The sequence below is a fragment of the Lissotriton vulgaris genome, chromosome 1_1 (genome assembly GCF_964263255.1).
Source record: "Lissotriton vulgaris chromosome 1_1, aLisVul1.2, whole genome shotgun sequence".
NCBI lineage: Eukaryota > Metazoa > Chordata > Amphibia > Caudata > Salamandridae > Lissotriton > Lissotriton vulgaris.
In genome coordinates this window covers 1604808657-1604836359 of record NC_141685.1, presented here as the reverse complement: position 1 = coordinate 1604836359, position 27703 = coordinate 1604808657, and the positions used below count along the sequence as shown (strand labels likewise).

The 27703-nt window shown below is 44.8% G+C and overlaps 1 pseudogene; it reads left to right on the top strand.

Moving 5' to 3' along the window:
* The first annotated feature begins 12760 nt into the window (after window positions 1-12760).
* On the top strand, window positions 12761-14225 carry LOC147750871 (presenilin-associated rhomboid-like protein, mitochondrial; annotated as a pseudogene).
* The last annotated feature ends 13478 nt before the right edge of the window (window positions 14226-27703 follow it).

Below are 27703 nucleotides of genomic sequence, written 5' to 3'. Positions count from 1 at the left end.
CATGCTTATAAGGAAACATGTGATGTTAAATTAGGACACAAGTAACTTTTCAAAAATGGGGCATTTGCGGTATTCCAAAACAAGACAGTATTGTTTGTCTCAGCAGCCTGAACCAGAAATAAGTCATTATGGAATAGGTGAAAGAATGAGAGCAATCGATGTGAGGTTAGAGGGAAAAGAGAGACCATGTGTCTGTGTGACTACCGGCTTGTTTCCGTGTCGTCCTCACTTCCATCATCCATGTCAAATATTGACATGTCAACTGACAGAGTTACACCTTTCATATAAACAAACTAGTAAAGAAAAGGGGGCTCCTAAATTAAGCCTCTACTGCAACAGACTCCCTCAAGTATCTTGCTGAAACACATTCTGAATTAGAGGGTTCAGTCTACGCCTGCGACTCTTCAACCATATGCAGAAATAAGAAAACCACGCTTTGAAAAGGCCATGAAAACTTTACATTTGTGGACTGTAAGAAATATCTACGCAGCCACAGAGAAAAACACCCATCAATTACCAAATGAGTTAACCACAATACAAACCAGGAAACTACATATACCAACAAAGAACTCAACAATTTCAGATAAAATATGCAAAGCTGAATAAATCTCACTCTATTTCCGCACATGCCTTTTAAAGCGAGTCACGAGTAGTATCACCTTTCCTGAAACACAGGCAGAACACATGTCAGGCCTCATTCTGCAATCAGATATTCAGGTCCTCGTGTCTTCACTATGGGCAGTTAGAGTAGCATTTACGCACCATGCAAGCACCAGATAACATAACATAATATTTAAGTACACTCAAGCGAATTCTCAAATATGTTGATTTTGTCCAACGAGTTGCCTCCTTTTTTCAATAATGCTAGCCATACTTGGTCATGCTTTCAATAGCCTCTTGTTCCTACTTAAATGCTCTCTCATCACACTTCAGAGGATCCAGACAATGCCCTTTTCCCACCGGGCCTGCCATACATCAGTTAATTTGGCTCCCAGTGGCACAGGGGATACAGTGCAAGATGCCTTGTGTGGTTGAATTAACCTTTTATTACTATGGGCCTTAATATTTAAGGTTCAGGTTTCTCATTCAATTAACTATAAACTGCATTCCTCTGTACAACTGAAGTGAAGGTTGTAATGTTCTCAGTGCGGGGTTAAGGTCTAGTCCACCTCTGCACTGAGTGCACACATACACGCTGGAGCATGACGCAATGCGCGTATATAGATAAAGAGGCGGGGACCGGCGGTGGTAGTCAGTAGCACGTTTCAAAACCAATAACTCGTGTCCCGCATTTTTGCATGCTCGCAGCGGACAAGTGGCGCCCAGCAGGTGAGCATTTTACACTAGTGATGAGGCGGTAATGAACACACGCTGTCTCGCTGTGTGAAGAATGGCTGCACAGCCCCCCACGGAGGTACCGCTGTTTCTGCCACCAGCAAGGCTTCTGCTACCCTGCCTTCACACCCTTCCTGGTGCCGGCCCTTGGGTTCTGCCAACCCAGCTTCACGCCAACAGTGCCTGCTCAGCTCAGAGTGCCACCCACCAAGTGGCTGCTAAGCCCCTGCTGCCCCATGCAGGACATCCACTGCCTATGCTGCCCATAAGCACCTAGGAAGACAGGTCTTCGTACAGCCAGGCCTCATCTGCCCTCAGTCAGGTGGCTGCCATTTCTGCTGTGGTGAGGCTGTGCTCGTGCCGCGAGGTGAACCCCCAACGATGTCCTGATGGCAGCGATCCCAGCGATCGAGCCGTTTGTAGTGGATGTCTCTCCTACGTCACTCGCCCCAAAGTGGAAGGACTGGAATGAACGCTTTCAGTTCTATTTTGAGGGGGCAGGCATCACATCACCCGTGAAAGACGCAGAGCACTACTCCTACACCTAGGAGGAAAGGACATTCATCGTATCTATAAGACTCTAGTGGAGGTCATGCCCAAGATGTATGAGACATTGCTGAATGCCCTAAATGCGCACTTTGAGCCCATGGCTAACAGGGACTGTGAGAGATTCATTTTCCACCAAGCCACACAAGAAGCGGTGGAAGCGTTAGACATGTTCTATGGTTGCCTGAAAGAACTGGCCAGCATGTGAGGCTTCCAATATGAACAAGAAGAAATTAGGGCCCAAATAATACAGGGCTGCTACTCCTCAAAGCTAAGAGAAACTATCCTCCAGGTGTCTGGCAAATCAATGGCCGACATTCTCACACTGGGATGGTCTAAGGAGTTGTTGAAGGCCAGGGCATCGCACATGGAGGCTGCGCTCTACCGCCTCATAAAGGTTGAGCTAGCAAACGTTGTGAAGGCCAAACCAAGTCGCTCACCAGGCAAACGCCCACAGGGCAAAGGAAAGGAATGAGGGTACTGGGGAGGCATACCCCACTGCATGCTGGACTGACCAGCAGAAGGAAAAAGGTGTACAGCCTGTGGCAGTTTAAACCATTTTGCGGCCGTGTGCAGGTCATCGAAGCCACAGAAAGAAATAGTCCAAGCAGTAGGCGAATCGCCCAACAGTGAGGATCAGGATGACAACACAGGAGACTATCCAGTCCACTATGTGCTTGCAGTGGACCACCCACTGAGGAAAAAGTGCAGACTTCTGAAATGCCGTGTACGGATTCACGACCAATAGGTGCGAGCCACCATAGACACCGGTGCTTCAATAGAGCTGATGGCCACCAACGTGTACAGAAACCTCAGTCCACGCCCACAGCTATGAGAGACTAAAATCTGTGTGTTTGGATATGGCCACAAGACGCCCATCCCGCTACTGGGGTGTTTGAAAACCGAACTTCGACATCAAGGCTTAAGCATTCCCACCACAGTGTACATGACAGAAGAAGGGAGCAGGATGCTAGTCAGTGGCTATGCAGCAGAATAACTGCGGCTAATTTCCTTAACCCTTGCCGTCCAGGAAGAAGAATTGACAGCCATCATGGAAGAGTTTGACGATGTCTTCCAAGGAATAGGGTGCCTAAAAGGAAAAGAGGTCTCTCTCCACATCGACCAATCAGTCCAACCAGTGGCGCTGAGACACCGACGCATAGCGTTCCACTTAAGGTAGAAAGTCAAAGAGGAACTGGAGGTGTTGGAATGGCAGTGGCCAGAAAGCTGAAGAAGCCAGGCCAAGTGCGCATCTGTGTAAATATGCACCTTCCAAACGCGGCCATTAAGAGGGAACGTCACATAACACCCACCATAGATGACATACTCTGTGGTTTAAATGGTGCTGTCTGGTTCTTGAAAATGGACTTTCGCTCAGGGTACCACCAATAGCCTCTACATCCCAATTCCAGGTACATCACCACCTTCTCTACCCATGTAGGCCTGAGAAGATACAAGAGGATGAACTTCAGGACTTTGAGCGCCGCCGAGGTGTTTCAGAACACCATCAGAGAGGTCCTGAGTGGGCTCCCAGGAGTCCTTAATGCCAGCGACGACCTGCTGGTCTATGCTATGTCTCAGGAAGATCACCATAAAAGGCTCCGCAGTGTGTTTCTAAGGATCCGAGATACCGGCCTCATGTTGCACAGAGAGAAGTGCCAAATCCTACAAAAGAAAATCAGTTTCTTCGGGTACAAGTTCTCAGATAAAGGAGTAGCCCACTATCCAGACAAACTCAGTGATATTCAAGACGCCCCGGTAACCACCAACATATCTGAGATGCGGAGTTTCCTGGGAATGGTTAACTTAGGTGGCCGTTTTGTCCCAGACCTGACCAATGTCACGAAGCCGCTCAGAGAATTGACAAAAAGTGCCACTTCCTGGCAGTGGGGGCCTGACCAGGAGTATGCCTTCAGGGACACCAAAGCAGCCCTCTCGGCAGACACCACGCTGTCATATTTCGACCCAGCACAGCCCACCAACATCGCTGTGGATGCCAGCCTCTACGGCCTAGGTGCTGTGCTCACTCAAAATCAACGCAATGAAGAATGGGCCCCGGTGGCCTATGCAAGCCGGTCCCTGACGGAAACCAAGCAGCGCTATTTACAGATTGGAAGGGAGGCCATCGCCATCCATTGGGCCTGTCGGTACTTTCCCATCTACGTATATGTCCACCTGTTTACAGTTTTCACAGACCACAAGTCTCTCATCACCCTCTTCTAAGGGTCCACCTCGAAGACTCCCGAGGATATAAAAATGGATACTCCAACTGCAAGGATATGATTATGGGGTAGACTACAAACCCGGTTCGTCAAAGCCAGCAGACTATCTCTTGAGACACCCGAGGGCAGTGACTAAAGCAGAGGAGGACGAAGCTGAAAAAACTGAAGAATATGTCCGCTTTGTGGCCGAACGTTCCCGGCCGATGCCAATGACAATCGTAATGCTGGTTGAAGCCACAAAAAATGATGAGTGTCTACAGTTAGCCATTGCAGCAATTCAAGCAAATGACTGGTGACCCATCCAGACCAGTATGGCCAGACGTACAATCCCAGCAAAAGACATGCTAGAGTCGCTGATGAGAGTCAAGAGCTGTCCACTGACAGCAGCGGATGCCTTTTGAAAAGTCCATGACGAGTCCTTCCATCAAGCCTAACACAGCAGGCAGTGTATCTAGCCCACTGAGGGCACCAATGCGTGGGAAAAACAAAAAGAAGGCTAAGGGCAAAGGTGTGGTTCCCAGGAAGGGACACAATGGTAGAACAGGCCGTCAAAACGTGCCTATGGTGCCAAGTCTCAGGCCAGCCGGAGCGACTCGCACCTAACATCACAGAAGCAAATCCACATCGACCTTGGGAGTGTGTTAGCATTGATTTTGGACATTTGCCAGATGGACGCTATGCCCTGGTGTTCTTAGATGACTACATCAAATACCCGAAGATATAAATAGTAGGAAGCCAAACCGCAGGGGAGGTTATCACCAAAGTCGAAAAAATCATCGCCACACACAGGATTTTTGAAGTCTTAAAGATTGATAATGGCCCGCCTTTTTAAGTACAGGAATTTGCTGAATATCTTGAATCCTGGGGAATCCCCCATTGGAAAGTAACACTGCGCTGGCTTCAAGCAAACGGGGAAGTTGAGCGGTTCATGCGCACCCTCAACAAGGTCATCCGCATTGCTTATGCAGAGGAAGCGCCCCTAGAACGAGCCATATACAGCTTCCTGAGGGAGTACTGTCTGACGTTCCACCTCATAACAGAGAGAGCACCGGGGGCCTGCTAGCATGGGCCGGGTAGTACGAGACACTATTCCCCCATCAAGCGACCCATTGACGGAGCTTGAGTCCTAGCGAAAAAGGACCAACACCAATGTCCGATCCAGTACAGACAGAAAAGCAAAGGCATCAAGCATCCGCGCAGGAGACAAAGTATATGTCAAGGACAGACATCCAGGGAGCAAATTCCGCCTCCCATTCAAGCAGTCTTGTGGACAGTAACTCTCCGAAGAGGAGCGATGATCAATGCCCGAAAGGCACGGAAGAACTTACACGAAATGTATCCTTCTTCAAGAAAGTACACATCGGGATACCTAATTTCCCAGTCCGAGAAAATGAAGAAGAAAGTCCAAACCCGAGAACAGCGGTGGATGGTGACATCAGTGCGAGGAGGTTCCCATTGGCTGTCCCGAGCGTGCCAGGCCAAGAGTCCCCGTCTCCACACAGAGACCCTGAGAGAACCAGCCTGCTCCCTACCGGAGTCTCCGGGTTGCTGCACCCTGGCAGAAGGAATTCCGTCCCCGGTCCCATCCAGAGAAGAGCGTTCCCAGTATCACCTGCGGAGTAATCCTGCCCCCTCCTCCCGCTTGGCAAGATTCTTTGTTTGAGGACTGTCATGTGAGTGGCAGCGACTGTGAGCGGCATCAGATACCAGAGTGGGACTCCTCCAGAACTGGTAACAGAGTGTTTTGATTTTTGGTATTGTGTTTAACTACGGTGAAGAGGAATGTAATGTTCTCAGTGCGGGGTGACGGCCTAGTCCACCTCTGCACTGAGTGCACGCGTACACGCTGGCTCATGAGGCAATGCGCGTATATAAATAAAGAGGCGGGACCGGCGGTGGTAGTCGGGACCGCGTTGCAAAACCAATAACTCGTGTCCTGCATTTTTTCATGCTTGCAGCGCACATGTGGGGCCAGCAGGCGAGCATTTTACAAAGGTGAGAGGTGACTGGGAGAGATGAGGCTAGCAGAGAACACCGGTGGTAGCAGAGCTGGAATGAGGCTGGGGGAGAAAGAGGTTCATTTCTGAGAATAGTAGAGATGGAGCTAAGAGAAACAGATAGAAGTGACGAAGAAAGAAGTCCAGTGAGATGAAAAAAGGAACATCAATGGAAGTGAGAGAAACAGAAAAGTAGAAATGAAACAGATAATGACAGGAATAACTGAAAAGAAAAATGTAGGAGATTGTAATGAAAAGGAGACATACAGATGAAGGTGGCATAATGCGAGTTGTAGAGATGAAGAATACTGAAAAGTGAGAAGAGAAAGGGTACCTGGGAGAAAATAGGTTAAAAGAGGGCAGAGCTAGAGATAAGGGGTGGGTGATTGAGAATGGCTGAGATAAAGACAGTAAGAAAAGGAACAGTAGACATAGGGGAAGAGAACCTTGTTTAGTGGACACCAGTTGAAGCAATTGGTGTTGTTTAGCACTGGTTTCCAGGGACCACACTACTGTTGCACCTAGATTGAAGCACTTGACTCTACACTTTTTAGAACAAACGTACTTTAACATACATAAGAATATACTACATGTACAATGATGATAGGCAACGAAAGCGCTAAAAGCTCTAAAAATATTTAACACGGGGGCCTAAAGACATTGTTACTTAATGGGCAGAGTAACAACTACTGGTCCTATCTTTACATTCAAAGGAGCTAAGACTAACGATCCCTGTGAAAGGATCAGATAGCCAAACACTAAAATGTTTTAAATCCTTTAAAGATACACTTTAAAGAGTTGGCACCTGATTCAGAAAGGTAAACTTACATTTTGTGCAAGTTCATGACTGTCAGGTAGTCACAAACGTATTTTTCTTTACTGGTATTCTACAAGTAGTGTCGTTACGACTGTGGAGTCCCAGCACATAAAAAAATAGGACAGTCCGAGGACAGTTTCGGAGACTCTGCAGTCTTAAAGATTCTACTAGTAGAATACCTTAGTGAATAGTAAGCAATCATAAACGTACACAAAGTATCAGTTTATCTTTGTGAACCAGGTCCCTGGAGTTTGCAGTGCCTGAATTCAAAGGGGGAAAATCACTTTTAATGTTTGTCTTCCAAAGAATTGGTTTCTGGTAGAGGATTGTTAATGGGGTTTAATGCTTCTATCACAGAAGCTTGGGAGGGCCTACGGTCTGCTCACAGATGCACCACCCGATAAATTAATTCAGACCCCCGTTCTGGCAAAAGAAACAATCTCTTTGGGGGTATGTGGATCGTGTCTTAATTGTTTAGTGCCCGTTAAGGGAGGCAAAGTCCTCTAGTCCTGCTAATCATGTAGCCACTGAACTACCTTTAGAGGTGCAATAGTGAGGTCAGCATACCAGTACAGCTTGATACCTACTCAGATGGTACTAAAGGTTGTGGGGTCTGTACCTCAAACCCACTGGTTGTACTCAGGCTATTCTGGAGGAGGGTCCGCCATGAGGGTGGTAGCATCAGCCACTCACCACAAAACAAGAAAAGACAAAAACTGAGGCTATGCACGTCCAGGGGTAGTGACGGGGGTTTAATAGAGCTATCTCTGAAAATGAGTGAGCTGGAATAAAAATACCAACAGTACTGAAACAGGGTAGCCTCCTCCAGCTCTGCCACTGAATCCTTAGGCCATGCAGTGAAGCTGAAATATACTGAAAACACATGCAGATCCCCAGAGCACTGGCAAGTTAGCGATGAAATGGGTTGTCTATCGACAATGGACAATGTGGGCACTTTACTCCCTAGAACACAATACTGCTCCAGCAGATGATATTTCCTGATCAGCCGGCAGGGGTCATCCTCTTACTCCTAAATTGGATGCAGTCCAACAGTTGTCTCCATTCTGATCCTTGGTGGTAAATAGGGTTTGGTAGCAGAATGTCACTCCGCCAGAAGGGTGCAGTCCGCCTTCTTCATCAGTCAGATATTCCTCCCTGCACAGATCAGCTACATCAGCAATTTCATCAAGTTCGACCCGTACTGCTGCCAAATCTGGAGGAAGAAAGCGTCCAGCAAATTCCCAGCTCTGGATCACAATCTTTCTCAGCTACACCGGTGTGCAGTCCCGCCTCAAAAGTAGAGAAAACCAGGCACTGATCAAGGAATTGAGGGCGGCATCGCCCTGTTATCAAGGCAGCGTTAAGTCATGGATTAATGCCACGTTAATTGACTTATAGCTGCCTTGGTAATAGGGCCCCTTACACAATAAACTCATCATGAAAGGGGGCGTGCAGTGGGTGTCGCAGTGGGCATTCCACCGCAACACCCATTCACTACGGCGCTGCCACCTATTATCAAGAGAGGCGGTAATAGGTTGCAACGTCGAATTTAAGAACAGGAAAGACCTGTTCTTAAGGTGGCGAAACGAGGAGAAATGCTTCATTTCTCCTCGTTTTTGCTTTTTCCATGTTAAGTTATAAAATGTATTGCCATCGCAGGGGGAAACGCTGGGCTGCACCATACCCTTGGTAATATGGTGCAGCCTAGCGATTCCGAAGTGGCGAAGAGAGGTGTTAAGCCAAGGCGGCTAACACCTCACTTCGCCACTTTGTTGGTAATATGCCCCTGAGTGCTTATGGTCAGACCTGTCCAATCAGATCTCTAGCATCCTTTGTAGCTGAGGGCTAACCCATCCTGGAATGCCCTGACAAACAGGCGATCATCTCATGTGGAGATCATGTCGGAATGTAGCTTACCCTGGGCCACTTTGAGACTGTCCAGCTGGCATGTGCTTCAGTACTGGAGGACATGTCCTAAAGTTAGGCAACTCACTGTCAAGAAGAGATAAGAGAGTGATATTGGTCTGGTGTAGGCAGTACAGCTATATTCAGTGAGGGGGATCAGAAACTATAAACATGTAGACCCCCGGTCTATCACATACTCTAGGCAGTCTTGCACAAAGCCAGTCCGCATCTTGTCAGTATCCGCACATGTTGAGTCCACTGAACTACAACACGAATCAGGCAAGCATATTTGTGAAAACCCTTCTCAATCTAACTGCACATACACAGAAGCAGGGATCAAACATGTAAAGGGTGACAAGGACCGCAGTTATGCAGGACAGAATGGACCTCACCTCTATCTGTTGGGAGCCAGTAGCCATTCTCCCTGTGGATTGTAGGAAAAAAGCTTGTCCCTGTACTATTCATTGTGGTGCCACTACTGCCAGCCTCTGGTAACCATGGTAAAGAGGGCATCAGCTGAGATCTGTCATGTATTTAAAAAGAGAAACCTCATTGGATTAGCAGGCTGTAAATTTCACTGAGAGAAATATGCAGGGTCGCCCCACCCATCCCCAGGACGCACTTTGTCCAAATATGCGGTAAGAGGTAGTGACGAGCTAAGAGAAGGAGAGACTACAGCTGAACGTGTGATGATAGTTACAGGTGAGTGTAAAAGTGACACAGGCCAAAAAATTAGAAGGGGTAAAGATGAAGGGAAGAAATGAATGAGGTAGAGATGGAGGTGATAGACTGAGAGGTAAATAGGACAGAAGAACCGGGAGAGATGGGTGAGAGGAGCAAAGGATTAGAAGAGAATGAGACAGGTAGACATGACGTGGGGAGCAATAAAAGGACTTCCATGGAGGCTGTAAGAAGATGAAATTATAGCAACAGTTAAAGGTTGAAGTAAGAGATTGAAATATATAGATGAAATGAAAACTGGGAGACACAATGATAGGGAGGGAGAGGTCAAGTGAGAGAAAAGTGAGTGAGAAAATAAGGGAGAGAGACGATCTCTGTAGATTACTGGAGCAATTTGCAATGGCCAAGAAGTAGTATCTTTGCACAGAGCTATATTTGATGTACTTCTGACCCGCCAGTCTCCAGAATGTCACCTGTGATTGCAGCACCCGTTTATTAAAGTTCTTCAAACACATGCCACTGCCTGGAACTACTGGAGATCCAACAGTCAGCCCTCTTGTACTGTGTGACGGCACCAGACTGAATATATTGCTTTTATTTTATGTCAATGCATTGGATTTATTAGGTTTCACTTTATTCCCCTTCCAGGGCGTTTGATCAACGCCTGCTTCTGTGTTAAAGGAGCATGATACATATATGCTTTTTAGCAGGTCATTCCCTGCTCTTATTCGCTGTTGCACCTCTCTCCTACACATTACAAATAAAATTGCATTACAATTAACATCTTCGAGTAGTTGATGTTACTCTGAGTCATGAGCATAGCATCATGTCTTGCCCACGTGAGATCCATTTACACTTAAGAAAACATATCCAGCCTAAACGGGTCGCTCACATGTGACACTGAGGTCACGGTTTTAATTTTCATGATTAAAGTTATGCTTTTGATAAAAGTAGGAATGCATGCGCCAGCACAGCTGCGGATGGGTATATGATATTTACTTTACCGTGCACTTGTAAGAAACCCACACACCAACCACATGCCTCAACACAATCTGATCCTTTACAGGAAATGCCTTTGAAACCTTAATGTACATCAGTCTTCGCCTTAAATAAACACATCTTAATAGGTGATTGAAGAAGTCTGGTTAAGTTCACAGGATTTTGCCTTCTAGCCTGGATTATCCTGCGTGTCTTCAAAAGGCTTGGATTGATTGAAGCTTTTATATTTAAATTTAGTATGCTGTTTTGCTGGTTTACTTCAAGGGAAGCTCAATAAAATTAAACTTTCGCTTCAGGGGAACAGATTCTTCTTGTCGAATAGGGCGGTTTAAAGCAATTTTAGAATACACGTTCCATAAACGCCAAAATATGGAGCACTGATGTGGACTGAAATCTGATTTTCAATGACCATAACAATAAAATCCGTTTTCAAATTCCCCATAATTGTCCTTGGATTTACAACATCTATGCTGAATAAATTTAGGGGTTTCAAGAGAAACTGGAATTTGGAATATATTAAACAGACAGATATTACCACTCTTGCCCAGATGCTGCAGGCTTAATGGGAGGCAGGGGACCAGGTGCCTGCCCTGTGGGTAGCACAGCAAGTCAGTTTTGGGAGTACCTTTCATTGAGCAAAATCAGCTGCAGTGCTTAATTTGTAAAATATGAAGTGCAGGTGCTCAAATTTTTGTGGGAGGCCACACCTACTTTTCTCTGGCCCCACCCCCTTCCTCCACTGGCTCCACCCACTTACTATATTAGCTCCACCCACGCCTTCAACTGACACTGCTAATAGTCAGAGGTAATATATACCTGGTTGATCCGAATTTCAGCAAGGTTTTGATAGGAGGTTCCCCTGCTCTGTGAACATTTTGAAAAAGATAAACTCAAAAGTGCATTTAAAGCACAGTTTTGGAATAAATTAGCTAAAATCACTAATGGAAACGTCACGGCACCCAGGCCAGAAATCATAGAAACGTCACACAAAGTCAACCAACCAGGCCAGAAAGCATAGAAGCATCACACAAAGGCACTCAAGCAAGAAAGCATGAAAATGTCAATGAAAGGCACCCAAGCAAGTGGTGCTGGAACCACCCTTTAACACTGCCCTTGGCTTCAAGTCTCCATAACCACTGTCTTATATTAATGTATTTTAATAGCGCCTCTCATACCAGTGTAAGGTGTCAGAGCACTTTGCATCATTCACACATTGCATAGATACAATCCTACGGGTGTAAATCAGTATATAGGGAATGTTACATCAGACACGACTACAAGGTATAGGAGCCACATGTCATCCATGATTGTCATTGTAGGCAATATAGTTTAAGAGTTCAAAGTCTTGAAAAGGGAAAATTTAGAATTTAAAACATAACAGCATTGTTAGTGGTTCTCTTCAATTAGAATTGATTTCTACCCACATTAGACCCTTTCGCAAGATTAGGATAATGAAAGATTGCCCAACAAAACATTTAGCTCTAATAACTTGCTGTTTGCATGCAGCTCTTTGATGACAGGCAGACTAGTTAATAGCTTGCTGTTCTATGATAGGATATTAACTCACAAACTGCAAGTAACAAAAGGATCTCTCCGACAGAAGCAGTAACACACCAACCTATTTTACATTATATGCACTTTTTTGATCTGCATGGTAAACGTTCTTTGCAGCAGGCACATAACCCTGTACCACCTTTGAAGCAGTCACAGCTTCACCCAGACAAAGCCCCTGGCTCTCTCCAGGTAGACGATTAATCACCAGAGTTATCTTGACAATTTAATTTATGCCTGAATATTACTGGAGCCCAGGAACTCAGCTGCAGCTGCTTTTACAAAAAGGATATAGTGGCAAACTGACACCCCTACCCCCATAGTGTTATATGAAATACGCTCATTGCTTTGATCGACAGGTCATTGTTTACCTAGAGTCTCCAGTGTCACTCACATGAGATATTGACTCTCTTGTGTTGCATCATTCTGACACTGTACAGTAAAATAGCTCCCCTCACAAGAAGTGCTGTTAGCACTCCGCAACCATTGTGTGTAACTATTTCAGCATGTAACAGCGGCCTCGGTGTTACGCAATGTCGCTGGTCGGTACCTTCAAGCGAACATCATGCTGCTATTATCGGTCGCACCAGCACCCCTATCGCTTTCAATTTTGGTTCTTGCACAACCACTTTGTTACAACAAAATGTTAGTGAATGTATCTAACTGACTCAAGGTGAGATACTTCACAGAAAATTGGGCCGTGCTCCAGTCTGCAGTGCAACTGTGAAGGAGTCCTGTGAATTAAAACCGAAGTCAATGTGAGAGAAGGGCTGTGGAATGGCCTGTGGGACTTGGGTACTGAGGAGCTGCAGAGCACAAGGCTGGATTCAGGACAGCCTGACACAGACACGGAAATACGGACAAAGGTTTACTTTATTCACACAGCAAAGACATGGATTTCGGAATGCACGCAAAAATGTTGAAGCGCAAAATCCTGAGAAGCCACCATTGCAGGAGACTGTCTTTCAGACCACCTCCAATTCAATAAAGTGTCTATTTAAACCTTTTGTTTTTACTGTTGGGTTTACAGGTTGTGCATTTGATTCTGCTTCTATTTGGCAGTATGAAGCACTGAGTCCAGAGCTAGTTTGATGAGGTACAGGCAGATTGGCTGGATACCAGGATGCCAAAAAAAGAATTGGATTTAATTAAAACAGGTGAAAAAGTGGTGGAACAGCCTGACTAAAGGGCAACAGATGGCGGCAGGCATCATAGCAGCAAATGTCTTAATATTCTGTCTCTGTAAAGTGCCGTCCATGCAGCGCACAATGATTAAATACTTCACTTCTAACCCGGTCTCCAAAACTCTTTGCCTATCGATGATTCTGTCAACATTCAGTAATTTTTCTCTGTTTCACATGGCAGCCAATATGTATGTGTTGTGGAGTTTTGTATCCATATTGGGAAGTGAGCAGTTCATGGCAGTTTATTTGTCAGCTCAGGTGTGCTCAAGTTTTGCCAGCTACATTGCTAAAATGGCCACAGGACGATTTGGTCCATCACTTAGTGCGTCGGGGCCATTAGGACAATCCTTGCAGCAGTATGTACCAAGATGCCAGAAGCAAAACTAGCAAGAATTTTTCCTATGTTCACGTTCACAGCTGGAAGTGCGTAGAAGGCCATCATCACCGCACTGGATACTGTAAATGTAAATGTAAATGTATTGGCATTTATATAGCGCACTACTTACCCGTAGGGTCCCAAGGCGCTTCAACCGCTGCGAAACCCTTCCTGGCTTCCCTGAGAGATGGTCCCTTAATGGGTATCTCCAGGGTGAGACCAGGCATCCCCGGCGGTCTGGTGGGGCCGTTAGTGAAGATGAGGCAAGCTAATGCCCAGAGTTGCCGAGTGTGATCGCTGATCAGAGTGGGCACCGAGGCGATGGAATTATCGAGTCCGCTGACCCTGGTCCAGAAACCTGCCGCACCGGGAATCGAACCCTGGTCCCCGGCCGTCCTCTGCTCTCGGGTCTGCCGCCTCTAACCAGTGAGCCACCCTGCAGGTTTAATTCTTGTTTGGAGGATATTTGATCATGCAGCACATCTCGTCTCGGTGGAGCTATTTTTGGAATATGGTAGGTGACCTATGGACATGAGCTGATCTGGAAGAACAGAGAACCAACCACTTATGAAAATGTGGCATGAATGAAGAACTAAAACCCCAGGAAAATGAGACCTTTACCGTGGTCATTGTCATTTGCCACATTCTTCTTTTATTTTGAGGGGTTTTATCTGCTGTACAGAACAAATTGGACTTCCTGCTTTTATGTATGTGTAAAATATTTTAATAAACTCTTGGACTCAAGTTTTCACCATTGCCAAACCCTTAAAACCGAAAGTACTTTTTAAATATTTGACAGTGGTGGCTTTGGTGCGTGTTATCATTATGCAGTATTACTTGACTGCACTTACAAACTTACATCACACAGCAATCCGCATTTATCGATCCTGTGCACTAGGCTAGCCTGGACCATGTGAATGTACTGTGCACAAAGGACAAAACCAATCATCGCCCGATCCGATCACCACTACTTTGGTCGGCGGCTGGCTGGGCTGGCTGGCCACCGGGCCATGATGACTAGGACGGTGCCGGTGGTGGTGAGCGGGCCTCAGAGCCGCCTGAGCCAGTGCGGGTATGCTGGGGTGTGGTGGCACCGTGGCAAGCAGTGAATGCGCACCCATTACAATGTGAAAAAATATGCGCACGCTGCTTGCCGCGCACAGCCACAGCCCCAACCCCCACAGATTTCAGGAGCCTGCTCTGAACCGAAACTGAATCTATCAGGGCAAGTACTGATCATCTATCCAGGCAGCTGGGCCGGCCCACGCCGCAACAATAGCCTGCAGTCACAGTGCACACTACTAGCAACATGATCATCGTGATAATCATCATCATCAAATCAAACACAAACCTCATCCTTATGATCAGAGTGACCCCGCATCAACATGATAAAAAAAAAGTACAGTTTATTAAAACCAGCAGTAGGCCTCACCTGCGCAGCTCTACTTATTTTGTAATACATCATGATTTTGCTGCCACCGGCATACGCCGCCTACTACCCCAGGCCATCATGATCAAACCAGACAGTCACTCACCACCAGTCACCAATCAACATCATTATGATAAAAAAAACAGTAATCCTGCCCTGCCTCACCTGCGCAGCTATTTAAATCATGATTTAGCCGCCGGCGCCGGCCTACCCCAGGCCATCACGACGCGACCAGACACAATCAACATAATAATTTAAAATACAAAAATAGTAATGAGTAATCACTTTCACGGCGCCCCCTGTGGCCTGCCAGGCCATGCCCTGCCCTGCCCTGCCTCACCTTTGCAGCCGACGGCATACCCACTGCCCAGGCCATGCCTCGCTCGCCCTCACCTGTTGAGCAGGGCTATGTCCTGTCTGCTCTGCAGCAGTGGTCACTCTAGCTAACGGTACCTGCCTCACTCAGGCTCAACGTCGTCCAAGGAGCAGGTCCCGACCGACACCCACACCTCTGCTTCTTTGAAAGGCGGCGTTTGATACTCGGTGGGGAGGTGCGGTGCGGGTATGCTGGGGTGGGCGTGCGGAGGCAAAATTAAACCAGCGAATGCGCGCGCACTCAAATCTGCGCACGCCCCCACAGAGGAAGACCCAGCCCAGGCAAAGCCCTGCCCTGCCCAGCAACAACAACTACTACTATACAGTGTCCCGCCCACTCCACACTGATCTGAGGCCGGCCGCCGGAAGTCTGAAGAAAGAGTGAGGAGGAAAAATTGAATCACCCACGTCACGTCACCATTTAGACAGTCACACACAGTAAGTGTTTAGGCAACAATAACGACAGGGTAACTAAAACTAAGTGACTGCAGCGCACAGCACGTACGGTACAGCAGCAGCACATGCTCTCTCTGCCAGTGCGACACACGAGTCACATAAATCAATTACTGACGGGACGGGACCGCAGGTGCACTTAATGCAGTGTGACTGTGTAGACCCGGCCCTGATAATTAGGTGCCGGTGCTAAGCACCGGCAAGCTCCGGCTCAAATTAAGCCCTGATCAGCTGTCTGCTCTCATGATGTAAAGTTATTCAAAAACTCACTGAGCTCAGATGCCTTGTATGTTTCCTTCCTTTTTCTATATGCTGATTTTAGATAGTAACTGTATTTCCCAAGGAGGAAGTTGTCAAAAAGCAGCCATTGCACATGAGAGAAGGAGCCATCAACTGCATTGGACTCAATGGAATATGTTACTTAACAGAGAACTTAATCACCCAAAAACATAGTCCTCCCTGTCACAGTCAATACTTTATTGGAAATTGCGACTCCTAGACGGAACCTGCTACACAATTGCAGTCTTTTTTCATGCTCTATGCAGAATACTGTTCGTTCCCATTGAATTAGCCCCTCCTCCCTGTTACACTGCTTCACCCCAACGCTTCATTGGGGATTAAAGAATTATGTAAGGCAGGGAGGAAACTCTGATTGTGACGGGGAGCACTATAGGTTCGGTAATAAAGATCACCAGTAATTAGAATATTCATTGCCCCAAAACCAGTCCTCCACTTCAGAGACAACACTTTAAGAGATTTACATAAGATTCATTCTGCAATGTTTCAATGACTAAACTATAACACCACAGTGAACTTGGAAAAGCCTCTCTAGCTAACAGCACTTACAGCTTTGCACATACAACACTCAGGGGGATATTCAAACAGACGGGCGATAACTATCGCCACCGTCAGTCATTCCCAGAAAAGTAAATGCTGCCTAACCCTGATTAATATTGCCAGTTTAGCTGGGTATTTTCAAGCCCGGGGTACATGGCGATAGTAACAGGGATGGGGTGTCAAAACCTACATACTAATCATCGCATTGGCGAATTAAAATCCTGCTTTAGCCGGCGATAAGTTGTGAATGGCCAAATATCGCCGGAAAAGTCCCATCATCACTACTTTTAGCTCCCGGCCCAACACTGCCCGTGCTGGAAGCCAGGTGTCACTGTGAGACTGGCAGCATGGTGACTGCGGCAATCAGCGCCCTCGAAGTCTGACCATTTGTTTTAACCATAAATACTGTTATTTTAGTGGTGCTAACTTAGGCAGACACCTTCCATCTGGAATACCTTCATCTAAAAAAAAAGGCTCCTGGTTGTGTTCCCTTCCATCCTGCAGGTAGTCCTCCGGCTGAACACCAGCAAAAGGCAAGTGTAAAATCCCAGGTGCTACCACGGGTTATCTCCTGTTTTTGCTTCGCTTCGCAGATCTGGCAGTTCATTGTGAATGTGATGTTGTGGTTTTCTTGTGTTTTTTGCACGGGAACGCCCACTCTGCATCTCATAACACCGCCCCTTGACCTGTTCCTGAGGCTCAGCCGGGAACGTGCGCGAAAGCTCTGCCAGAAACGCCAGAAACGCTCCTGATTTAATAGGCGATCTGTGCGCTTGATTATTTTAATTGTGATCCATTTGAATTTTTAAAACTGTGAATTATTCTTACCTTTTGCTCACTTTGTCTAATGCTGCTTGCAGCATGGCTGCCATTTTGGGAGGAACGGGGATTAGCACGCTAGTCTTCAGCGCTTCCTTGACTCACTCCCTCTTCCCTATTTTAGTCAGATGCCTTCGAGGACGTGCAGCGGACGAGCGCAGCGGACTCGCCTGATGCGCACCGAAGGTGCGCCAAAGGTAAGCCCGTCTGTGCCCGTCAGCGTCCCGGAGGCGTCAGGGGCAGGCCACGCCGATGATCCCTGGCCACTACTCCTGATTTGTATAGGTACGACTCAGACTTCTTAAAAACTGTGGGAAGAGATATTAGCTGTCAGTGCTCTCTGACCCAAAACAATCCAAATGTTAGTCTTCATTGTTCTGGTTGCGGCTGGACCCCCTGCACTATATTACCCAGTAAGGAGGGCCCTCTTCCATCTGACTCTCTCGTCTCTGAGACGGTCAGTGCGACACACGATAACAATTACCCATGCATGCTACTCCACACGCGTTCACTGAGTAAACATGCCCTTGATCTTTTAGATTTGTGAACAAAGTCAAAGCCTGCATGTCTTTTTCTGACTGAGACTTGGCTAGGAGAATCCTCTAGTCCTGACATTTCCATTCCTATTCCTCAAAACGATTACATTCTTAGGAAAGATCGGTCCCTGGGCAGGTGAGGAGGAGTTGCTATTGTGGTTGATAGTCGCTATTCTTGCTCCATTGTGCCATCTGACTATATTCACGGTGCTGAAACACTTGGTTTCCTTCTGTCTTTTTCCTCTCACCACTCCTGCGCCAGACTACTGGTATACAGACCGCCTCGTCAGGTAGGCTTTTTTTTTTGACGATCTTCACACTGCCATCTCTCCCTTCATCATTAAATATAAGCATTGCATGCTACTTGGTGATTTCAACATTCATATGGACATTGCAGACACAGCTGACACCATAAGGCTCCTGGACGTCACGAGTGCCTTTGGTCTTACTCCTTTCTTCTCTACTGCTACACATAACAAAGGTCACACTCTAGACCATATTTTCTCGACGATCCCTATCACTATCTTCTCCCCTCTTCCCTTGGCTTGGACGGATCACTATTTGCTGAATTTTGATATTACGCACATGGCCAAAGCCGCTACCTCTTTCTCCATCCCCCAGTCAACTGCCACTCGCCCATATCACCTTGTCACAACTGATATGCTTGCCCATTCGTTTGCCATCCACCCATGCCCGCTAACAGGCAACTTGGCAGATGATTTAGCTCTCTTCCAGTCCTGGCTTACTCAACGTTTAGATGAGCTTGCGCCTCTGTCCATTAGCTCTAAAAAAAATTCTCGTGCATCTTCACCATGGTTCACTCCTGCTCTGCACAATAGCAGATGTTATGATTCTTCGTCGAAAACACTATATAGAATGTTAATTAAAACTTATCACAAAGACATCATTGTCGAGAAAAAAATACACTTTGCCAAAAGAATTGAATCAGCTGCCAATACTAGTAAGGAAATCTTTTTGATAGTTAAGGAATTCACCTCTCCCACTACTCAAAGATACAAGTTCTCCTCCGAACTTTGGATTAATCAATTGGCCATCTTTTTCGCTGATAAAATCGAAAGTATTCAGTCTACATTCTTATCAACATCTTCCATTGGTAACTCTGACCAAAACTCCCCTGTACCTTCTTCTCCTCCAGAGAGCTGTACGCTCTCGACTTTTCCTCTTCTCTCTCCCCAAGTCTCTTTGGAGCTACTTTTGAAGATAAAGTCAGGCTCTCTGTCAGATCCCTGCCCGGCGAAGTTTCTTGCCAAGATGGTACATATTATCAATCCCATCATCAACCCTGTACTCAATTCTTCGCTTAAGTCAGGTATTGTCAGACCCATCTCCTAACTTCCTGCGTTTGCTAAGATTGTGGAAAAACAAGTACATACCACCATCTCGGACTTTCTCGAAACCCATAGTATTCTTCATAACACTCAATCGGGGTTTCTCTCAAACCTTAGCACCGAGACTGCTCTGCTCGAGGTAACTGAGCCCATCAAAGAAGTCCTGGATAATGGTGGGAAGGCTATGCTGGTCCTGCTGGACCTCTCTGCGGTGTTTGATACCGTCCCTCACAACCGTCTTCTTTCAAAACTCCAGGAGATTGGTTTGAGAGGGACGGTATTCAGTTGGTTTGAGTCGTTTCTATCTGGCCGCCAACAATCAATCTGGGCTCCCCTGTTTACAGCTTCCATCCCCCCTCTGGGGGTTGGAGTCCCACAGGGCTCCATTCTAAGTCCAACTCTTTTTAATATATATCTGTCTCCATTGGCTTCGCTAGTTGAAGCTCATGGAGCCCAGATTATTTCTTATGCCGATGATACGCAGCTTCTATTTACTTGCAATAAGAACTCTGACTTTTCCGGCGACAATATCATGAGCTGCCTCTCTGCTGTTTTCTCTTGGTTTCAACTGAATCAGCTTAGATGCAACTCCGACAAATCAGAGGTCATCTTTTTTGGCTGCCCTCCCAATGTCAATTGGAAATCATTGTGGCCTTCTGATATGTACCCCCCATCATCGGCTACTTCACTGGCAAAAAATCTGGGTGTCAAAATTGATAATGGTCTCATCTTCAAACCCCATATCCTCACTGTTGTAGGCCACTGCTATGGCCTTCTAAAAACTCTCAAGAAATGTCTTCCTTTACTTTCAGTTGCCCATAGGAGGATTATTGTTCAAGCTTTGATTGGCTCCCGACTGGACTATGCCAATATACTCTACCTGGGTTTGCCGGAGCATTTACTCACCCGTCTGCAATCAGTTCACAACTCGGCAGCAAGAGCTATTTTTGACCTTAGCCGAAGGTCTCACTCCTCTGCCCTGCTGAACTCTCTTCACTGGCTCCCAGTGCGTAAACGCATCCACTTTAAGACACTTATCACAGCGTTTAAATATCTCCACGGTATCGGGGCCTCCTACTTAAGGAAAAGGATGCGCTTCTATCACCCTGCCCAATCTCTGTGTTCTGCCTCTCAGGCACTGGCTATTGTCCCAGCAGTCAACCGAGCTCGTATTGGAGGGCGCTCGTAAGGGCTCTTGGCGCCCCAACTGTGGAATAAATTACCACTATCTCTCAGAAAGCTGAACAATCTTCTCTCCTTCAGGAAGGAGCTTAAGATGTGGTTGTTTGTGCAGTAATCTTGTGTTCTCTCTCTGTTCAGCCACTGCAGCTCTCTTTTAGTGCCGTGACACTCTGTCCGAGTAGCCGAGCACCCTACAGGACTATTTTTAACATAACATAACATAACATTACTGTTAGCTGGTGGTGTCCACCGTGGAGATAGATTTGGGAGTAGTTATCACTGGGATACTGGTGTTGTCTGCAGTTTTCACTAGCTTTTGATTGGGGTGTTAATTCTATCACTAATTTCGATGCGTTAAAGTGGGGATAATTCAGAGATAAGTCCTTGTGGATATGCCCCTTAGTTAGTTGAATTTAGAGTAGTGTACGAATCATAGTTCATGTAGCCCATATTGCCCAAACAATTCTTAACATTTGAAAAAGAGGAAAAAGCACACCAGAGATTCAATTCAGAGAGTCCAATTGTGAGAGGTATTCTCCACAAAGTGGTTTTTATTTTCAGGTTCCCAAATATTAATCCATACGAATTCTTTCCCTCTTTTGACATTTGATTAAAAAAATACGTCTAAATTTGCCTTCATCGGCCTACCCAGCCCAGCCAATGTGTTTCATTCTGTCACTAGCACTTCATGAGGGATATGATATAATTATCATGCTACAGAACTTATTTTTTTTGCAAATAGGTAGCACAATCATTGGGGCATTCTCTAATTTCTGAAAATATCCACTTTGATTTCACAACAAAACTCCTCCATAAAACCTCCTTTCTTGTCGATATTATGAATTCGTGTGTGCAAATATGCAAGCCAAAGAGTCACTCTCAGTAGTAATAATCACTAATGTCATGGAGTATGATCAAGTCCACTAGAGTTATGTGATAGTGTGGCTGTGGCGCTTTACGCATAACTATAGATTTGCTGCTTTTGCCACATCATCCATCATCTGTTGTTTAAACTGCAGATTTAAAAAAAGTTATTTCTAGCTCAAATGGCTCAAAGGATACTGAAAATGCAAGAACACGTGTTGCTGCTTACTAGAAAGCCCTTTGCAAAGGTTTACTGGTCATTTTTATGTTGCCCTACTGGTACTAATTAGGTGCAACCAATTCCCAGACAGTATTACCATGTCTAAAAAATGACAAAAAATGAAGTAAACCCATCAAAAAATGTGTTGCATTATGTTCCATAATTTGACTTTTCTTGGTGTATAATTTACTCAACCGTGCAGCATCATTTGGCCCTCCCCTGCCACATAATTCTACTGTACCGTAGTTTTTCCTACATCTAGGTCTACCAGCAGTCTGGTACATGCTGCCAGAACCAGGTGCAGGACAAGAAAGTCAGTCTTGCAGCAGAAGTTTGAGTGACTTCATCATTATATAGACTAAGTTTTGAGTGAACTGTTTCATCCAGTATCATGTGTTTGTGAAATCAAAGTGAATACTTCCAGATTACAGAGAACTCCCCAAGGAGGTTGATACCTGTTTGCCCAAAAAATAGATTCCACATCAATGGGAGTAATATAATAGCCCTGATGAAATTGTGATGATAGAACAAGATACGATGGCTGGGCTGATAAAGTTGAATTTTAGCTGTTTTCCTTCAATAAAGTGTCAAAAGAAGACAAGACAGTAGTACTGTATTTGAGTTATGTTTATAAGTAATTTACATGTAAGTGTAGAGCCTTCATTGTTATCTTGCATAAACAGCATTATTGCCCTCATTTATGGTTTTTTTTTTATAGGACAGCGCAGCGGGCCTTGCTGCTGCGCTGCTCTACAGCAAAAGAAAAGGGCAAGAATGCGCCATATCTATTACTGTCCTTTTCCTCTATGCAGGCGCACAACAGGCTGCCATGCGCCAACAAAGGCACATTTGCACCATGGTGCAAGGGTGTCTGCGTTGAGGGGCTGAATATTTTTGTGCAGGAAGGGAAACCTTCCTGCACAATTACAATCACAAGAGGCTTTTTCCTCTTCCTATGCGTGCTGCAGAATGCAGCACTCATAGAAAAAGGAAAAGCTAGGAGGAATAAAATATATTTCTCCCTGTTGGGCCTCGCTTACGCCCCCGTCGGGAGGTGTACATTTTTGCCGCTGCCTCAGACTTATGATTTCTCATAAATTTGGGGAAGAATCAAAAAGCCATGGATGTTGCTGGGAACGCCTCCAGCAACACCCATGGAACGCTCCTTTCACACAGTTTTTTGCGGGAAAGGGCACATATTTATAAGACCATGAAAAGCCACATAACATGGCCTTCTAAATATGGCAGTGGTACATTGCCCCACCGGAATGTAAAGAAAGTGACGTTCCGGTGGTCCAATAGGGCTGGTAGGGCCTCATAAAGGAGGCTGTTTGTCTTTAATCATTGGTTCATACCTTGTTGCTGTAAAATTCTATGTTCCAAGTCAGTTGTTGTACTGGATTCACTGCTGCAATGTGTTGCTGCTCTAAATAAAGAATTCAGCTACGAAGATGTTCTCTTATCTTTTACCTACCATATTTGGCCTCTTATCTTTTACCTACGTTGAGCTGTAGGAGCACACATGTGCATTGCATATGCTCTTGTTGCCAAGATTGTTCGTATGGGCAAGGATTCATTGTGACAAAAGTTGTGGCTCACAGTTACATCTAGCGTTTTCGTCTGACTACTTGTTGTCACAGGCTGTAATTTCATTATGGGAAGCATTGCTGCAAGACTTAAAGGCGATTGGTGGTAAATAATAAATGTGGTGGATTGGCCATTGAATTACATCACTACAGGAGCTGCCACTGCTGTTGATGTTTGAGCAGCACATGGCGGATGATAATCACTCCGTGCAGACATACTCTCTACATTCTGTTTGCTTGCCGTATTGGTGCTTGGTTCAGCGGTGAGCCAAAGGGCAATAATGTCATGTGATGCAATTTTGGAATTCATCCAAAAGCCTCCTCCTTTTGCTAAAACCTAAAAAAAAAAAATCTTTCACTCTTTTATCCCTCCACTATCCTTTTCAATCGAAATTAACAGACTAACATGTTCACTTCTCAAATTCCATATTAAACTACACTAATATACTACCCAAATAATGGAATAACATATCCACTACTCAAATTACTTCACATTTTTTTACTATACTAATTTTCAACAGTAATCCTTTGTGGGTTCCAGAGTGGCGTGCTTCTCACCAGAAAAGCGATTCAACACCCATCAGGGGTAGCAAGTGCTATATGAATGCAAATCTTTCTTCCCCTTGTATCCCTCCTCTATCCTTCTCACTCCAAGTAACTGACTAATATCCACCGCTGAAATTACTTCATATTTCACCATATTAATTCACCACTAATCCTTTGTAGGCTTCCTGAATAGCGTGCGTCAACAATTGCTGTATAAATACAAACCTTTGTCCTCCGCTATACTTCTGCTATCATTCCAAATCCAAATAACTGACTAACCTATCCACCACTTAAAATGTACTTGCATGTTTCACTATACTAATTCAACACTAATCCTCTATGGGTCCCGGAGTAGCGTGCTACTCGCCGAAAAATCCCTTCGACACCTCGTCAGGGGTAGTAAGCACTATATAAATACAATTACAATACAAAACAATGCAATAAATAGTGTGCATGGAAATCTTCCACTATCTTTTCTTTCTGGGTCTAATCGGCCAGTGATAAATAGGACAAGTGGCCAAGACATTTTAAGAACGATATGCTGGCAATTAATGAGGATTTGTTTGCGTCCGATAGGAAATAAACACCATTATTAAATCTTATTGGAATGGAAGCTGGGACATTTTTTAACATTTAGCCCCTACATAAGCTCCTCAAAGAGTAGATCCTCGACTGTGATTGTTTCACTGAAGCATTAAATGGGTTAAAAGCTGATTGACTCAGGAGCTGCATATTGTTTTAAAAAGGATTTATTTCTACACCAGACATCAACATGTCAATGAATCAGGGAATGCGTATTCTCCATGGCTCACAGTTTTAGCAGCTGAATGTGCTTTTGAGGTGGGGTGGATATGTAGATTACAGATCAGCTAATTATTAGATGTTCTAAGAAGAAAATTCAAGAACAGTTGTTGCTACATCGCAAATTTTCATTAATGGAAACAATTGGCATTGGTAAAAGTATTGAACATTCAATTGCTTCATTTAAGACTGTAAATGTGGATAATGTATTTCTCAGTGTGGCTGCTGTATCTACTAAAGATTTCAATTACAAAGGAAAAGCTACAAAACAGAAAAATGTATTCTCGCAAACAGCTCATAATTCCAACGCAGGGACGGCCGACACAGATAAGTGCAGTGGGGCGGTGGGGCGGGGATGGACTGGAGGGGGGAATGGGGAAGTCGGCAGATAATGGAATAGGTATAACTAAATAAATAAATAATACCTATTCTGTCATCTGTCGACTTCCTCACATGCCGTGCCCCGTCAAACCGTGCTTACATGTGCCGGCCGCCGCTGTGTAATCGGTGTGGATCGAAAAAATCATGCTTCACAATTCAAGTTGTGTCCAGCTAGGAGCAAGGAATGTTTTAAATGTGGTAAAATTGAACATTTTGGAAATGTTTGTATGTCTGGGAATAGAAGAAATTACTTGGTTCAAGACACTTACAGTACTGATGAGTTAGAGAAAGAAAATGTTGTTTTGTGTTTGACAGAATCTGAACATTAGATAAAAACAAGTGTATGAAGGTATGTGTGAACAAAGTATATTTACTTTCTTATGGTCAAGAGGAGAGATCAATGTGTTTGAGAAATTTTGTAAAGTGGAAAGGACATAGTAAGTGTGGGTACTGATGAGAATTAACATATTGTCCAATGATTGTAATTTGATGGATGTTAAGTTGGTTGGAATAGATATGGTTAATACAAAACAAGGAGCATAAGAGGGAATTAACAGTCAGGTTGCCCTCCACTCATTAAATCACAATGTATAAGAAACCTGATTGTACTTCAACATCAATCCTTTTCAAGGATACCAGGGGCAGCTTAATAATATCTCTGCCCAAAGGCTGGCTTTATAAAGTATGCCAGTCATATCCGGATCCAGGTGTTCAATTTTCACTGCTTGTCAATCCACCAAACTGCAAATCCTCTGGTAAATGTGATCAAGAAGAAAAAATATGAGAAAGGTCAGAAAGTACCCCACTTAAGCATCACCAAGGGAGCTGCTGGTTGGTACTCACCAGTTTGCTCACGCTTTCATCATTGGTGACTTTCATGACCGTGAAAAAATCAAAATAGTGCCACAATTATGTTTAAAGGTGAAGAGAGAGAAAGAGGCAGGAGTGACGTGCAAGAATGCACAGAAAGTTATTGTGTCATTCTATGCCAACTGGACCCCTTAGTGAGAAAAAAAATGCTTCTCCAAGCTAAAATTGTATTTATTAATTTTACCTAATGCGATTTTATATAGTGCAAACATTACCCGAAGGTGTCGGAGCACTTTACAAAAGAACTGGTTGCGTTACATAAGGACTTTGAATTACATGAGTTACACAAGAGATACAAACAGAGAAAAAAACATCAAATTTTCAAGTGGAGTGAAAGGAGGGAAAAATTTCAAATGTACAAGTTTTAAAGTCACACAAGGAAGAGGTACAAACAGAAACTTTAAAATCACATAGGAGTGGTAGTAAGTACATAGGTCTACTCTGGCTGTGGCATTAATGGAAGCCCTTAGTGGGGCCAACTTATGTTTGGTCAGACCACAGAGCGTGGAGCTACCGTAGTGTAGGCTTGGCAATACTAGAGCTTGTATCGCCAATTTGGAGTATAGCTGTGGAAGGAATGGTTTGAGAATCCTTAGGATTCTCATCTGGTGTTTAGCTCCCTAGGTTGCATTGCTGATATGATTCTTGATGTTCGGGTGCATGTTTAATGTGATTCCGAAGGATTAGATGACTCAATATTGTGGGAGAGCAGTTTAAAGCTGTAAGATGTTTCATCCAGAGGTCGATCTTGGGAGTGTGATTAGGGGGAGTGATGAGATTGATTTCTGTTTTGGCGGTGTTGAGCAAAAGGTAGTTTCCAGTGAGCCAGCTTTGAGTGTTCATCAGGGTGGAGTTGAGTGAAATGAAGACTTCAGGGGAGGTGACTTTCAGATAAATTTGAGTGTCATCCGCATACATATGAAAAAGAATGTTCACGGAGTTCAAAGCATTTGCTAATGGTTCGAAGAATAAATTGAAGAGTATGGGTGAAAGGGCAGACCCTTGTAGAACCCCCATGCTTACTGCAGAGGGCTGAGATAGGGATTGATTCATCTTGACTCTTTGGGATCTGTTGTGGAGAAAAGAAGTAAACCATTGGATTATCGACCCTGATAGGCTCATCCTGTATTCTAGAGTGGATGGTAGTTAGCATTAAGGTTAGACCTCGGACACTGATTTTTTACCCCCGTTGCATGTGGTAATATGTTGAATACTGTTTGACTTTACATGAACAAATGTTTAAAAAATTTGCTTTTGAAACTGTACTTTATCATTACCATTACAGGATTGCACAGGGCCCCCGAAGAAGGGCACAGCCCGAAATGCATTGGGCCAATGAGTTGAATATGTGTATACAATGAGAAGAATCATGAAATGATGCACAAGTAAAGAAAAACATTGAAACTGATTTACACGTTTTTTGAACCTTTATTTGAACTTTTTTGATTTCGAGTGCTCTGGGGAGACACTTTTCTTGATAGAACAGTGCATTACAGATTTATACTTTACCCAAGTACAGAGGGTTCAACCTCACGGGCACCACCCACCTTTAAAGAATTTACCAATTACACTAAGATCACTTCAGGAGTGCGTATCCCGACCTCCATTTTGGGATTCAAGAACTTATCAATTTCTGTACTAAAGACTGTGGATACAGCACCCAAACACAAAAATGCAATTTGATGATATGACACACTCAACAGACCAAAGAGCCGATACTTTGGCATTTACTGAAGAAGATTCAAAAAGGATTTACGCTTTAATTCAGGAGGATGAAAGTCCTGGTACTAGTACAGGTTCAACGCAAGCAAATATTAAACAATTACTGTACATGTCAAAACG